We start from the raw sequence: 17620 nt of genomic DNA on the forward strand, positions 1-17620 counted from the left end.
TAAGTTTATTAGTCATCATCCAGGCAGATATTTTCTGCATTTTGGCATTGACAGTGTTGGCGAGTATGACTGGGTTTGGGTGGGAGAAGACGTATGTTGCGTCATCTGCAAATAATATGGCTCCAAGTAGCTGTGATGCATTCGGTAGGTCATTGGATGTTCTTTATGGCGAGCAGATTTAGACTTTTGAATATTGGTGGAGTATGCTGTCGGGAGTGGGAATTTGTTATTCTGACCGAAGTCTTTTGCTGGGTTATTAGTGGTCTTAGGCGATTTAACCCTTTGACTGTTTCGGCCGTATATATAAGTCTTACGAGCCAGTGTTTCAGACGTATATATACTCAATAATTCTAGCGGCTTCAAATCAAGCAGGAGAAAGCTGGCAGGCCCACATGCGAGAGAATGGGTCTGTGTGGTCATTGTGCACAGCATAAAAAAATCCTACAGTACGCAGTGCATAGCGAGAGAAAAAAACTAAAACCGTGTTTTTGGATTAAAACACTGACTTGGAGGTGTATTTTCCTATAGTACGTATTTATGGTTGTATTCTCGTTTTCTAGGTCTCATTTGATAGAATGGAAAACATATTACAGAAATCAAGATGATTTTGATTAGTTTCATGACGAAAACGACCTTGAAATTGAACTCAAAGTAGCAGAAATGTTTGATTTTTACCAATATTCAAGAGTAAGCAAATCACACCACACTTCAGTGTCAACTGGGGAGTCTAATATTCTTTCACTAGTTCACTGATATTATTTGTACCATTTTTTACAATAATGCAGTAGTCTGCATAACTGTAAATCTTCTATTTTTTTGTGTGAATAAAAAATGAAAATAGAAAGCAAGAGTAATATAAGAGGGGTCTGGAGACGTGACTAATGAACAAAGGATATGTTATTTTAGTGCCAAGAACATCTGCATTGTTTATTCCAGGCCCTATTTTGAAATTGGCATCTTTAATTTGCGTGAAATTGGCCTAATTGCCAATTTCTGACCACTTTATTGGGTAGCTGAAATCGGTAAATGGGTGGTTTCTTGTATTCAGCTGATAGAAAAAATAGAGTTCTAAAGAAATAGCTATGAGTTTGGTCGACTGGAACAATGAAATTGGCCGAAAATAGGGCTCAAAGTCGGCAAAATCACCGATGCGTATACGTATATTACCGATATCGCTAACTTCGCTGGAGCGTAATTCCGCAAGTTTTTGATAAAATTTCGTACTTTTGGTGTCATTACCATCGGGAAAAGATTCTCTATCATTTCATAAGAAAAGCTAATTTTCTTTTTCCAAAAATTTTTCGACACCAGGAGACACTTCAGGATTTGGGGTTGCGACAGTCAAAGGGTTAAAGTTGTTGATCCCCATGCACAAATTCCGTATGTGAGATAAGGGTAGATGAGCAAATGATGCAGTGCAAGGAGAGCTGATTGTGGAACATAGTACCATATCTTTGATAGTATGCCTACTGTCTTATAGATTTTCTTGGAAATTTGTTTTGTGTGTGTCTGGAATTTAAGGCTACTGTCAAGGTGAATTCCTAGGAATTTTCCCTCTGAGTCTTGTGATGGGTGATCCGTTCAGCGTTATGTATACAACTGAAAGAATAGAAAGGAGATAAATAGGTACAGTGGACCCATGGTTATCGGCCGTTTCGTTTATCAACTAACTCGCTTATCGGCCGAGTTTTCGGCTCCTGGTTATCAGCCGTTATTTAGCTTATCAGCCATATGGGACATGTCCTCCGCCGGCCCAGCCACTTTGTATGTCAGTTTGGCTGTGTCTGAGCAAGTAAGGAAGCTTCTGCTCATTCATCCAAACATTTCACAATACATTCATTGTTTTTGGTGGTTTTACATTAAGTGCAACTGCGAAATAAGTAACCATGGCCCCAAAGAAAGTTCCTAGTCAAGTTCCTTTGGTAAAGAAAGCGAGAAACACAATGGAGTTTAAGAAAAGTTGCTAAACAGTTTGAGCGTGTTTTACGAGTGGTAGAACTTGCCAGGATGTATGGGAAAAACAAATTAACAATCACTTCTATCCTGGCAAAGAAAGAACAAATCAAGGAAGCTGACATGGCGAAAGGAGTAAATGTGCTAACCAAAGGTCACCAATAATGGAAAACATGGAGAAGTTGTTGGTTTTGTGGATCACTGAAAAACAGTGTTGCAGAGTCGATGATTTGTGAGAAGGCAAGGCAGCTGCATGTGGATTGTAAAGAAAATGCCTGGAACAAGCACTGCTGTTAGTGAATTTAGGGCCAGCAAAGGCTGGTTTGAGAGATTTAGGAAGTGTAGTGGCATACACAGTGTGGTAAGGTATGGGGAGGCTGCAAGTTCTGACAAATGAGCACCTGAAAAATTTGTGCTGGAATTCAATGGGTATGTAGAGGCTGAAGGATTCCTCCCCCAGTAAGTGTTCAATTGTGACGAAACAGGCCAGTTTTGGAAGAAAATGCCAAAGAAGACCTACATTATGCAGGAGGAACAAGCACTGCCAGGACATTACCTATGAAAGACAGGCTTAATCTTGTTCTGTGCTAATGCTAGTGGGGATTTCAGAGCAAAGCCTTTACTGGTGTATCACTCTGAAAATCCCAGTGTTCAAGAAAAACAATGTCATCAAGAATAGATTGTGTCTGATGTGGAAACCTAATAAGGCATGAGTCACAAGGCACTTTTCAGAGTGGGTCAATGATGTGTTTGGCCCCAGTGTGAAAAAATACCTCCTGGAAAAGAAATTGCCACTCAAGTGCCTCTTGGTACTAGACAATGCTCCTACTCATCCTCCAGACTCAGAAAACCAGTTGTTTAGAGACTTCTGTTTTATAACAGTGAAGTTCTTGCCTCCTAACACCACACCAGCCCATGGACCAGCAGGTCATTTCTAACTTCAAAAAACTACACAAAAAGCAGTGTTTCAAAGGTGCTTTGAAGTGACCTCGGACACTCATTTGACCCTAAGAGAGTTCTGGAGGAATCACTTCAGTATCCTCCAGTGCACAAGCCTCATAAGTAAGGCTTGGCAGGGAGTGATTTCCAGGACTTGAAACTCTGCTTGGAGAAAATTGTGGCCAGATTGTGTCCAGAAGGGATTTTGAAGGGTTTGGGGCTGATCCAGAGGACCCTACACCTGTTGTGGAATCTATTTTGGCACTGGGGAAGTCCATGGGGTCGGATGCTAGTGGCGAGGATGTGGAAGAGTTGGTGGACAACCACAGGGAAGAGGTAACCACTGAAGAGCTGCAAGACTTTCAACTGGAACAGCAACAGACTGCAGCTGAAGAAATTGCTTCAGAGGAGGAAGAGGGGAGAAGGTGCCTTCTTCAGTGATTAAGGACATGTGTGCAAAGTGGAATGAGATGCAAAGTTTTGTTGAAAAGTATCACCCTGACCAAGCTGAATCAAGCTATATCTGCAACATGTTCAGTGATAAAACCTTGTCCCACTTCAGGGAAATCTTAAGAGATATGGCAGAAACAGAGCACTCTGGACTCTCATTTTGTGTGACAGGGGTCCAGTGGCATTAAAAGACGAAGAAAGGAAGTAACCCCAGAGGGGGACTTGTTATCCGAGGTCCTTATGGAGGAGGATTCTCCTTCCAAATAATAACCCCAACTCCCTCTCTCCTCCTCCCTATCTTCCACAAGCCAAAAGACTCTTCAATAAAGGTATGCAATAGTGATTTAATTGTTCATGTACTCATTTTAATTCTCATTGTTTTGTGCATGTAAAACTACAATTAATCTTCAAAAAATATATTTTTTTAATATTTTTGGGTGTCTGGAACGGATTAACTGTATATATTTACAGATTCCCACTACAGGCAGCACACTCTACCAATATTCAAAACTCTACACACCATACAAAACATCCATACTTATTACTGCACCTACTACATACATAGAACACTTTAACTCAGATATAAACCCTCCCCTCAAATGTCTCCTTACCAACCTCAACAGAACACATGACCATAACACAAGGCACAGATCACTCTTTGATGTTCCTCATGTCCACCTCGCAGTATGCAAAAACTCAATGCACATAAAAGGTCCTAAAATCTGGAATTCATTACCTGTGAATATAAAAGAAACAGTCTGTTTATAAATTCAAGTCTTCTCAAAAATCACTTACTCACCCACAACTAAATAAATACTGAATAATTGTATCTCATAAATTGTATCTCACAAATGTTTAACCTATGACCCAATCAAACTGTTATTTTTTATTACATTACCTAACTGAATACTCCATTCTACTGAATGCACAGCAACACAGTAAATGACCATATGACCTGTCTTTGTAATACTCATTTGTGCTTAATTGTAATCTGTTTACAATAATGTATTACCACTGAATATATCATTGCTTAATTAATCTTAAGTTAACTTTAAGCCTGCCCATAATGCTCTGCATACAAGGGACTTTGGCATGTTACACTTAATTACTGTATTCCTTTGCACTTCTCTGTATCATGTTCAAATTAATAAATAAATAAATAAATTCATCGGTTTTCGGCCATTTCACTTTTAAACAGTCCTCCTGGACCGGATTACGGCTAATAACCGAGGGTCCACTGTACTGAGGATATCCATGCAAGAAAAAAAAATGGAAATAATAGATTCAAATTGGAGGAGTTTAGATTTAGAAAAGATATAGTAAAGTACTGGTTTGGAAATAAAGACGTCAGTGAATGGAACAATCTATTAAGTGTTGTCGAAGCTAAAACACAGGGTATTTTAAAAATGTTAAGAGACAGACCTGAGCAAAAAGGGCTGAATTTGAGTGGGACATGCATAGCATGGTTTAGAGGTTACTGAAGCTTAAATTTTGAGTACCTTTGGGAATAAGCTGGGAAGATTTTTGGGTGATGGTAATTTGTGAAGGACCTGCAAAATTTGGGCCTTGTCTGATACAGAATTCCTCTATTCCTTTGTTCTCAAGTCAGATTTTGACTTAAATAGCCTAACCTAGGAGCAATGCCAGCGAACTTTAATTCTTTGCACTAATTTTCAATCAACCCCTTCATGGAAATTACTGCAAGGTTTTACCACAACCATGATTACACTGGTGGAAAGACAACTGTGGCTGAGAGGCATCTTTTCTTTGATATAATAATGCTTATTCATAAGAATATAAGCACAATATTTAATCATACTGGTCCACTAACTGCCTAATTTGTACCCCAGCCTTCAGTGATCTTATCCCAGTCAACTGATTCATCTTACTGTTATGACCACTACACTTCTTGGACAAAACAAGGACAGAAATGACATGTTACACAAGATAAGGGATGCTTTCATGCATCTGAAACACAAGTTCAGTAGGTAGTTTTATCTCTTCAAAAATCATGTCATCGATGAGTTTTTGATACTTTTCAATGGCTGACTGTTATTCAAGCAGTATATACTAAGCAAGAGGAAACACTTTGGTATCAAGCTGTGTTGTGTGATTGTGAAACCAATCTGGTATTGTATCTAATTGCATACACAGGAAGCAAAACATTAAAAGATACCAAGAAGTTATTGGGTATCACAGGTGATGTGGAGAGAACAATGATGGAACCATATCTTGGTAAAGGGCATACATTACACACAGATAACTAGTACACAAGCCCCTTAGTGATATCATACATGTGAAAAAGACAGACGTATGTGGAACACAAACGCATGCCCAGGGCATTGGTACTGGTGAGGTGCAGGCATTTTATGCCAGTGACATCATGGCATTACAGTGGCCTAACAAACGAGATGTGACATTGTTGACCTCAATTCGGCACAACAAAATGAAGACACTGGAAGGGTGTATAGACATCCATGAACCCATTCTAAAATCTGTGGCTGTCATTGATTACACCATCAATATGCATTTTGCAGACAAATATGACATACAGAGTGGATTTGCTTATGTGTTTCCAAGAGTTGTAAGTGGTACATGAAACTTTTTCCATCTTGTGGACATTTCAATGCTCAATGCATATATGTACCCAACGAGGACCAGGAACAGACCACTGCATGCCCACTTTTGTTTGCTTGTCATCAGGCAAATAATATGCAAATACCAGGTCACAACACCTGCAGAACACCTGCTCCCCCAAGCTGATTGACAAATACCCTCTCATTTGAGGCATGGTTGTCACTTCCTAGTGACAATTCCTGTTCAAGACAAGAAACATTAGGTCTGTGTACACACAAGACACCTAGAAAAGCACAGACACTAGTTTTGTGAGAGATAAAACACTGCTGTGAATGAAGCTGTGTTTCAAAGAGTTCCACAGACTGCAACAGTTCTAGGAATATGCCCTGTGTCTGTATGTGTTTTTAGTTGTGTGAACAAGTTTTGTAATAATAATAATAATATCTTTATTTACTACAAGTACAAGGTATACAGGCCTAGCTGACATCAATGACATACTATTACAGTGGACCCTCGACCAGCGATATTAATCCGTTCCTGAGAGCTCATCGTTAGTCAGAATTATCGTTAGTCAAGTTAATTTTCCCCGTAAGAAATAATGGAAATCAAATTAATCCGTGCAAGACACCCAAAAGTATTGAAAAAAAAAAAAAATTTACCACATGAAATATTAATTTTAATACACACAAACTGAAGATTACATTCACAGTTACATGACACTTACCTTTATTGAAGATCTGGTGATGATTGATTGAATGGGAGGAGGGGAGAGGCGTTAGTGTTTAGAAGGGGAATCCCCTTCCATTAGCACTTGAGGCAGCAAGTCTTTTTCTAGGGTTACTTCCCTTGTTCTTTTAATGCCACTAGGACCAGCTTCAGAGTCACTGGACTTCTGTCGCACAACATATCTGTCCATAGAGGCCTGTACCTCTCGTTCCTTTATGACTTTCCTAAAGTGGTTCACAACAGTGTCAGTGTAATAGTCACCAGCACGGCTTGCAGTAGCTGTGTCAGGGTGATTTTCATCAAAAAAGGTTTGCACTTCAAGCCACTTTGCACACATTTCCTTTATCTTAGAAGTAGGCAACTTCTTCAATTTCTCTCTCCCCTCCTCCGAAGCAGTTTCCTCAGGTGTGCCCTCTTGCTGTTGAAGATGATCTAGCAGCTCATCAGTGGTTAGTTCTTCACTGTCCTCCACCACCAACTCTTCCACATCCTCCCCACTAACCTCCAACCCCAAGGACTTCCCCAATGCCACAATGGATTCCTCAGCTGGCATAGGATTCTCAGGGTTAGCCTCAAACCCTTCAAAATCCCTTTTGTCTACACATTCTGGCCACAGTTTTTTCCAAGCAGAGTTCAATGTCCTCTTAGTTACTTCCTCCCAAGCCTTACCTATAATGTTTACACAATTGAGGATGGTAAAAAGATCTTTCCAAAACTCTTAGAGTCAGTTGAGTTTCTGAGGTCACTACAAAGCACCTTTCAAACATAGCTTTTGTGTACAGTTTCTTGAAGTTGGAAATAACCTGCTGGTCCATGGGCTGCAGGAGAGGAGTGGTATTAGAAGGCAAAAACTTCACCTTAATGAAGCTCATGTCCCTAGAAAGTCGCTCTGCCAAGTCTGAAGGATGACCAGGAGCATTGTCTAATACCAGGAGGCACTTAAGGTCTAATTTCTTTTCAATTAGGTAATTTTTCACATTGGGGGCAAATGCATGATGTAACCAGTCATAGAAAAAGTCCCTAGTGACCCATGCCTTACTGTTTGCCCTCCACAGCACACACAAATTAGCCTTGAGGACATTGTTTTTCCTGAACACTCTGGGAGTTTCAGAGTGATACACCAATAAAGGCTTCACTTTGCAATCACCACTAGCATTGGCACACATCAACAGAGTAAGCCTGTCTTTCATAGGCTTATGTCCTGGGAGTGCCTTTTCCTCCTGAGTAATGTACGTCCTGCTTGGCATTTTCTTCCAAAACAGGCCTGTTTCGTCACAATTAAACACTTGTTCAGGGTTCAGGTTTCAGTCCTTCACTGTCTATGTACTCCTTGAAGTCCTGCACATACTTTTCAGCCGATTTGTGGTCCGAACTGGCAGCATCACCATGCCTTATCACACTATGAATGCCACTACGCTTCTTAAATCTCTCAAACCAACCTTTGCTGGCCTTAAATTCACTCACATCACTAGTTGCTGGCATTTTTCTGATTAAATCGTCATGCAACTTCCTAGCCTTTTCACATATGATGGCTTGAGAGATGCTGTCTCCTGCCATCTGTTTCTCATTTATCCACACCAATAAAAGTCTCTCAACATCTTCTATCACTTGCGATCTCAGTTTCGAAAACATAGTTGCACCTTTGGCAAGAACAGCTTCCTTGATTGCCATTTTCTTGCCCACAATAGTAGCAATGGTTGATTGGTGCTTATTATACAACCTGACCAGCTCAGAGATACGCACTCCACTTTCATATTTATCAATGATCTCTTTCTTCATCTCCATAGTAATTCTCACCCTTTTTGCTGTAGGGTTGGCACTAGAAGCTTTCTTGGGGCCCTTGGTGACTTATTTTGCAGGTGCAATCACTAAAAAGGCTGTGATAATATGAAATGTTCCAGTTGCATGTTTGGAAGTGACCGTGGTGGCTGGCTGGCTTGTAAACACTGGCACCAAAGGGACAAGTGAGGCGCGCTCAGGCCAAAGTGGATGCATATGGTATGGAACGAATAGCGCTGGTCGGGTTTTTAAGAGCTAGTCGAGGCAAAATTTTTGCGTTAAAATGTATCGCTAGTCAGATTTATCGTTAATCGATGCCATCGTTGGTCGAGGGTCCACTGTATATAGAAAGCCACTTGTTATGCAACCCACACCAGTCAACTAACAACCAGGTACCCATTTTAAACTGATGGGTGAACAGGGACAGGGACAGCAGGTGTCTTGTGGAAACACGTCCCTAATGTCTTCCAGCCGTACCGGAGGACATTCGAACCCTGGACCTCAGTGTGTGACCCGAGTGTGCTAGCGATCGAGCTTCGGGACACCTATGTACCGATGAATTTAAATAAAGGTGGAGTGCAGGGCAGTTGCCGCCATTCAGTCATCAAACATTAACTTCACAACTGTATCTCAGTAAGAACTGATGGGAATGTTTTTTATTACCAAACAGGAAAATATACTCTATCTAAATTTTTTTTTATTAATTTTTAGACATTAAGAGAGTTTTATTTTGGAGGTCTGGATAGTGAAAGGGTTAAAATGAACTTTTAAATTATGTAAAATTGGCCAAATTACTGAATTGGTGCCCTTTACAGGGTAGTTCTGTTAGCTGAATAAGTTTCCTGTGCTCAATCAACAGAACGGAAGGCATTCCAGAGTATCTAAGAATTTGGTGAAATTGAGCAATGGAATTGGCCCAAAATAGGACTCAAACTGGGCAAAATTACTAAAGCATAAATTGTGCTGAGACTGCTAACCTTGCATGCCTGCACAATTCCATAAAACTTTTCATCAAATTTTGTATTTTTGGTGTCATTACATTCAGAAAAAAGATTTTCTACCATTTTAAAAGAAAAAATAATTTGTCTATGAGCACTTACAATTTTGGGACTTTTAACAGTGAAGGGGTTAAATGTTGGTCAATCTTACTTTAGAGACCAGCTGAAACAATTTAGTCTGTTTATGTTACAATTTGCTCTTTATGGAAGAAATAAGGAAAATTTAAACACTGGTCATAATCCACAAACAACCTGCATGAAGAATGAAACACAAAAGACTTAAAATGAATGGAAGCTCATGGTACTGAGGGAAAAGGGTTATCATGAATCAAGGCATGGCTGACCAATAGGAAGCAGAGAGGCTGCATAAATGAGGTGAAATTGAGTAGGATCTAGTCATAAATGGCATTCCACAAGGATCAGTTTAATGACCTTGAGGGAATAAGAGTTATGAGCAATTTCACTGATGACAAAAGTAGGCAGACTAATACAAAGATGCCAATGAACTTCAGAAGGATTTAGAAAGGCTAATGATGAACGAGTGGAAGATATGATCGAAATGTATAAATGGAAGATGAGCATAAATAAAATTCTGAGGATATCCCTCCAAGAAAACTCAAAATAATGGATTCAAATTGGACAGGTTTAGTTGTGGAATGGATGTAGGAAAGTACTGGTTTGGAAATATAGTCAATAAGTGGAACAATCTGCCTAGTAGAATCAATGAGGCTAAAAATCTTGAGTAGCTTTAAATATATTTTAGATAAATACATGAACAAGAGGAGCTGAATTTGAGTGGGGTTATCAAAGTTTATTCCTTGGGCAGTCTTCAGAATGGGGTTGGGTAAATACTTTTGTTAAAGAGGGTTTTGGTTTGAGAAAAACTTGCCTAGTATGGGCCAGCAGGCCTGCTGCAGTGTTCCCCAAGTGGCTTTAAACTTAATGTGCTGATGTAGTTTAGGATATTGGTTTCTGCAATAAGAGAATGTTTCTTCAGTTTTTAAGTTTAAGGTTGGAATTAGTTTTGGCCTGTATGTCCTAATTTGACATTAAATTTTACTGAAGACATTGGGATACAGTATTAGTTTCCATGTAATAACTGAATACCTCTTCTGAAATGCACAGCATGCTAGTGCCCGAAATGCAGCACGTTAGTGGCTTTTTGTGCTTAATATTTTATTACATGTAAACAACATATTGTATACTGCAGAAAGAAATAATTGTGTTTGATTTGCTTTAAATCTTCATTATGTAACTGCTTTAGGAATTTATGCCACAAACTCCACAGTATTACACACCGAGATACAGGGAGCCAGAATTGTGGAATTTGGGAATACCTTTCTTGGACCGAACATTAACCAATACATTGTTAGTGTGTACACTTTCATCATAACTTCACTTATTCAGCTTTCCAGGGAGTTGAGTGCCATTTATTTATTTTATTTATTTATTAATTTGCACATGGTACAGAGAAGTACAAAGGAATACAGTTATTAAAGTGCAACATGCCAAAGCCCCTTGTATGCAGAGCATTATGGGCAGGCTTAAAATTAACTAAAGATTAACTAAGCAATGATATATTCAGTGGTAAAAACATTATTGCAAACAGATAACAATTTAGCACAAATGAGTATTACAGACAGGTCATATGGTCATTTACTGTGTTGATGTGCATTCAATAGAATGGAGTATTCTGTTAGGTAATGTAATTAAAAAAAATAAAGTTTGATTGGGTCACAGGTTAGACATTTATGAGATACAATAATGAGAAACATTTATGAGATACAATTTATGTGATACAATTATTCAGTATTTATTTAGTTGTGGATGAGTAAGTGATTTTTGAGAAGAGACTTGAATTTATAAACAGACAGTATTTCTTTTATATTCACATGTAATGAATTCCAGATTTTAGAGCCTTTTATGTGCATTGAGTTTTTGCATACTGCGAGGTGGACAAGAGGAGCATCAAAGAGTGATCTGTGCCTTGTGTTATGGTCATGTGTTCTGTTGAGGTTGGTAAGGAGACATTTGAGGGGAGGGTTTATATCTGAGTTAAGTGTTCTATGTATGTAGTAGGTACAGTAATAAGTATGAATGTTTTGTATGGCGAGTAGGTTTAGACTTTTGAATATTGGTGGAGTGTGCTGCCTGGAGTGGGAATTTGTTCTTCTGACCGCAGCCTTTTGTTGGGTAATTAATGGTCTCAACAGTGCCAGATAAAGGCAGAATCACTGAGGTAAGAACTATGGGTACCTTTAAGAATAGACGAGACAAGATTGGATGGGTACACGAGTGAATGTGGGCAAGTGTTAGTTGAACCTGCCTAACAAGGGCCAGTAGACCTTCTGCAGTGCTTTTCCATTCTTATGCTCTTATCTTTCTCTACATGATCCACAGAATATTTTTGTCCACTCTGTAGTATGGAAACCAGACCTGAGATGCATAATATTAACGAACTCGTATCAATAATGCTTTTTGTTACTTGTAAAGAAGTTTTTCATATGAAGTCAGGAAGGTTATAAGTAGCTTTATTCCAATCATTTACACATTCTTGTCTTCAGATTTTGATATCTGCTAACCACTAATCCTAGGTCTTTTTCGCATGTGGTTTATGATCTATGTATGTATTATGTAGTCTTGTGGGTATTTTCTTTTTTCAGGATTAAAATATAAAATTTACCTTATATTTTACTTTTTTTTTTCTTTAATTAAAGAGTGAATATAAGATGACAAACTAAAGACAAAACAAATAAGTAAACTAGAAGAAATAAGAAGCACTTAGTATGCAAGTAAATTTATTCAGGTAGAGTGACACAAATACAATTACATAAATTATCATACATAGCAGCAAGTGTGTAAATTACCTTGTTAGGTTATACTAGATTAAGTCTACACACTTTATAACTAATGTATGTCTATATGTATCTTCAATGTACAAATATTACTAGTTCGTTATATCACTTGAAGATTACCTTGTATAAAACTTAGGTTTACTCGAGTAATATTAATGGAAATACAAGGACCCCAATGGAAATAAGCCTGAAGTTTTTAGGTTATTGTTGGTAATTTACTAAGAATGATAATTTATATAACTATTTATGTGTACCTAGATAAACTTACTAATGGTATTTAAAGTTTTGAGAGGAATTATGATAATCTTTATTAAAACTACCATAAAATGTTGTTTGTTTAACTAATGACTTATGAGATTCAGATGTGAACACCAATTATGTGTAACTTAAAACCTTCACATATGACTTACTGAAACTAGTATATATTTGTGATATACAATACCACACGTGTCTAATTCATCATTGATATAAACAAACATTACACTATCTATGGCTCATGACAAGTCAGGTGTCAATCACTGTCTTATACTATTAATTACTTCCATTTCTTCAGGGTAATTTTCTGGTGCAGGTTAATTAACATCCTTATTCATCCCTCACCGTCTCCGTCATTCATTCATCTTCCTTTATTAAACAATTCTAGGACCTACACCACTCAAAATTTAGCGATATAGTGTGATAGCTGACTCAGTGTCAGTGCATGGCACACCATGCCTACCTGTGGCAGCAGTAATGTATAACAGACCGGTGGTTCAGTCATTCATCTGGGTTATTCATCCTTCATCTCGCACCAGCTGACCCACCCTCCTTCACCCTCACTCTAAAAAAGCAAATTACAACTTCACCGTCTTGTCTATCCCCTTCCAGCCTCCCCCGCCACGTGTATGGGACTATCCCACGCCTCCATACTTACATACTACGACGAGGAGGCCCTAGACGAGGAAATTATGGCAGGTTTTCCATGACTGTACTGGAGCAACCCACCGCTGACGCCGCCGCTGTTCTCTCTCAGATCAGCTGATCCACGCCGGCCTACACATAGGCCTACACACGCCTATATAATACTTTTCCCTTTAACTCCGCCGCCTCAGAGCCTCAATAGATGCTTCACGCAGGACTTTAAAGCGGTGAGGAGGTAGAGGAGAGCGCAGGAGATAAGAAAACAGGTGAAATAGAGGTTCCTGGGGTAGCGTGGTGGAAGGAACAGCCGCACACTACTACACAAAGACGCCCTCATCCCCGCCAATATATGAACTTTATACACTTATAATACTACTTTACACTCACTTTACAACCGCTTTATACACACTTTCCTCTACTCTGTCCAGGTCTGTAATGATGCCCCGCTAGTTGTAGCGCCTTAAATAACCTACACAGTAATGAGGAGGGAAGCAGAAGAGAAGCGTTGTTTGGTGTTAAAGGGCTGTTGTGTGGACTTTAAACAGTATACCAGGCTATCAGGTGAATATAATGTTTTGTCAGTAATTCTTAATCACGAGTAGGTAAGGTAATATCCACGTAAATAATGCCTATAGAGGGCAGCTTCCAAGTAGATTCTGATTACTACTTCCATGGAATAATCCATACATGATTATCCCGACCAAGACATGCATGCTGTCAGATACAGACAAATGTAAAATACAGACATGTGTAAAATAAGACATATATAGTATTGGCTTGTTCATCCACAAGACGTTTCCCTCGAAAACCTTTTTAAATCTAATAGAAAGATGAAAGTAAGCAACGTATACAAGCACAGTAGTCGGGACAGACGGTCTCAACGAATCACTCGAATAATTTCATTCATTTATTTAGTCAGGAAAAATGTTAAAGCCGTATGGGTAATATGGTACCTAGGTAATGGGAAGCATTCAGCTTTGGCCTAAGGAAGGGGAGGGAAGGTTCAATAATCTGGATCAAGAGCTCCCTCATCGCCTTGAAGTCACATCCCTTGAGGGATCACACGCATAGAAGCGAGATGCAAGGATAACAGGTTCAAAAATATAGGTTGACAGGGGGAAATATTTTGTGGCGGGCTTTAACTTATAGCATTGTTGCAGAGTTTGCCGGGATCATTAGTTTCCGAGTACTTTGCTTATCAAGAGAGTTTGGGTTGCACTGTCATGAATCTTGAAGAACTCAGCCCAATCGAACCTACACAGGTGGGCAGGTCGTCAGCTCATGTTGAACAACTCCTGTGGGGAAGTGGGCTTATGGTCTAGGAAATTGTCTCTGTCAGCCATTCATCCACAGGAGAGTAAGGCCCCAACAGACTGTTGCGTGGTATTCGACCTAAATGTGTCAATTCTGTACTGAACTGGTTCTGTCAAGCTTGTCTCCCTCAATCCCAGTTACTCCTTTCTTCAAGAAAAATAGTAGGTTTGATGTCAGCAACTATAGGCCTGTTAGTATACTCAGTGTGATGTCCAAAATTCTAGAGAAAGCGGTATACATCCAAATGAATTCTTTATGAACGAGACCACAAATTTGGTCATCTAAAAAATCTCTGATATTATCCTAGCTCCACAAGACTTAGAAAAAGGCAATAAATGACAGGTCCATGCACTCTGCCCCAGGCCCAGACTCATGGATCTCCGTGTTCATCAAGAACTGCTAGAAGCCCCTGTTACGTGCCTTCAGCATTCTATGGAGAAGAAGCATGGACACACGGGCCATCCCACACTCATTAAAAACAACACAGTCCCACTCTACAAAGGTGGCAGTAAAGCAATTGCAAAGAACTATACACCGATAGCACTAACATCCCGTATCATAAAAATCTTTGAAAGGGTTCTAAGAAGCAAGATCGCCAACCATCTACATACCCATCATTTACACAACCCAGGGCAACTCGGGTTTAGAGCAGGTCGCTCTTGCTTATCTCAGTTACTGGTCCAGTATGACTAGGTCCTGGATGCTGTAGAGGATAAACAAAATGGAAATGTAATATACACAGACTTTGTAAAAGCCTTCGACAAAGTGACCACGGTGCAATAGCGCACAAAATACGTGATAAAAGAATAACAGGAAAAGTTGGTAGATGGATCTATAACTTCCTGACAAATGAAACACAAAGAGTAATAGTAAACAGAGTAAAGTCCGAGGCAGCTACCGTGAACAGAACTGTTCCACAAGGCACAGTACTCACTCCCATCCTATTCCTCATCCTCATATCTGACATAGACAGTGTCTTCCTTTGCGGATGACACCCGAATTGCCATGATTGTGACCTACATCGAAGACACCGCAAGATTCCAAGCGGACATCAACCAAATCTTCAAATGGGCCACTCAGAACAATATGAAGTTCAATGAAGAGAAATTTCAACTATTCAGATATGGAAAACTTGAGGAAATTAAAACTGTGTCAGTGTATATATTATGCAGTGTGCTGCATTTAAAATATTGTACAAATTTATATAAGAAATAACGCTCCATATATAATGTCATTTTCCGGGTATTGTACTGAAAGTGGACGTGTATTATTTCCTGAAAGAAGACGCGTTTTATTCCTGTCAGTCAGGCAGAGTTTTTAGTGCCAGGAATGAAAAAAAACTGGCAGGAAATGACAGAAATCGTACACCAAATCCAGTCATTCCTGGAGTGGAACCACAGTCGATGGCCTCCACTCCAAGCCAACAGATACAGATACTAATGCCGGAAAAAAATCCCCCCCCCAGTACCAACAATACCACCAGTCCGATAACATTCTTCTTTGCAAATATACAGGGTCTAAAGCCAGCAACAAACAACAAAATACCTTTCATCCGTGGACTGCTTGCAGAGGCAAAGGCAATGTTCGCGACTTTCACTGAGACCCACATAAAGGATCACTTGGACAACGAAATATGGATCCCAGGTTACAACCTTTACAGATGTGACAGAGTGAACAGGCATAAGGGGGGGGGTTGGCCTGTACATTGCAGAGTCACTTGTTTGCACAGAACTGCTTAATGCCTCAAATGATGTAGTGGAAGTTTTAGCAGTAAAGGTCGAGAACCAAAACCTAGTCATTGTGGTAGTCTACAAGCCTCCGGATGCAACATCCCAGCAATTCCAGGAACAGCTGTTAAAAATTGACCACTGTCTGGAAAATCTTCCAGCTCCTGCACCCAACATCTTGCTCCTGGGGGATTTCAACTTAAGGCACCTAAAATGGAGGAATATAGCAAATAATATTGTTGCAGTAATAACACCAGGAGGCAGCTCTGATGAAAACTCACACTCACACGAGCTTTTAAATCTCTGCACAAAATTCAATTTAAACCAGCAAATAATAGAGCCTACTAGACTGGAGAATACACTAGACCTCATCTTCACTAACAATGATGATCTGATAAGAAATGTCACCATATCAAAAACAATATACTCAGATCACAACATAATTGAGGTTCAGACATGTATGCGTGGAGCCCCAGACCGACATAATGAGATTAGTCACGAGGGAGCATTCACCAAATTCAACTTCAATAACAAAAATATAAAGTGGGACCAAGTAAACCAAGTCCTAACCGATATAAGCTGGGAAGATATACTAAGCAACACAGACCCCAACTTATGCCTAGAACAGATTAACTTGGTGGCACTCGATGTATGCACAAGGCTTATTCCTCTAAGAAAAAGGAGGAGTAGATGTAAAATAGAAAGAGACAGGCGCTCCCTTTACAGGCGACGGAAAAGAATAACAGAGCGGCTAAAAGAGGTCAATATATCTGAAATGCGTAGGGAGACACTGGTCAGAGAAATAGCAAGCATCTAACTTAAGCTAAAGGAATCTTATAGGATTCAGGAATCGCGGGAAGAACTAAAAGCCATATATGAAATCGAAAGAAACCCAAAGTATTTCTTCTCCTATGCCAAATCAAAGTCGAGAACAACGTCCAGTACTGGGCCCCTACTTAAACAAGATGGGTCCTACACAGATGACAGCAAGGAAATGAGTGAGCTACTCAAGTCCCAATATGACTCAGTTTTTAGCAAGCCGCTAACCAGACTGAGAGTCGAAGATCAAAATGAATTTTTTATGAGAGAGCCACAAAATTTGATTAACACAAGCCTATCCGATGTTATCCTGACGCCAAATGACTTCGAACAGGCGATAAATGACATGCCCATGCACTCTGCCCCAGGGCCAGACTCATGGAACTCTGTGTTCATCAAGAACTGCAAGAAGCCCCTATCACGAGCCTTTTCCATCCTATGGAGAGGGAGCATGGACACGGGGGTCGTCCCTCAGTTACTAAAAACAACAGACATAGCCCCACTCCACAAAGGGGGCAGTAAAGCAACAGCAAAGAACTACAGACCAATAGCACTAACATCCCATATCATAAAAATCTTTGAA

General features: G+C 39.6%; 1 protein-coding gene across 5 annotated transcripts in view; it reads right to left on the bottom strand.

Moving 5' to 3' along the window:
• Positions 1–13669, bottom strand: part of LOC128690508 (ubiquitin-conjugating enzyme E2 E1) — a 103024-nt gene extending 89355 nt beyond the window's left edge. The window contains exons 1-2 of one of the 5 annotated variants that reach the window (XM_053779175.2): positions 13191–13441; positions 10308–10394 (exon numbers count right to left, since the gene is read on the bottom strand). The gene's annotated coding sequence lies outside the window, so the exon portion shown is untranslated. Of the gene's footprint in view, positions 1–3957; positions 3977–10307; positions 10395–12995; positions 13115–13190; positions 13442–13564 lie in introns of those variants that run through there. The other 4 variants (XM_053779176.2, XM_053779174.2, XM_053779177.2 and 1 more) reach the window with 4 other exon arrangements.
• Between the last annotated feature and the right edge of the window lie 3951 nt (positions 13670–17620).

The sequence above is a fragment of the Cherax quadricarinatus genome, chromosome 29, assembly GCF_038502225.1.
Source record: "Cherax quadricarinatus isolate ZL_2023a chromosome 29, ASM3850222v1, whole genome shotgun sequence".
Lineage (NCBI taxonomy): Eukaryota > Metazoa > Arthropoda > Malacostraca > Decapoda > Parastacidae > Cherax > Cherax quadricarinatus.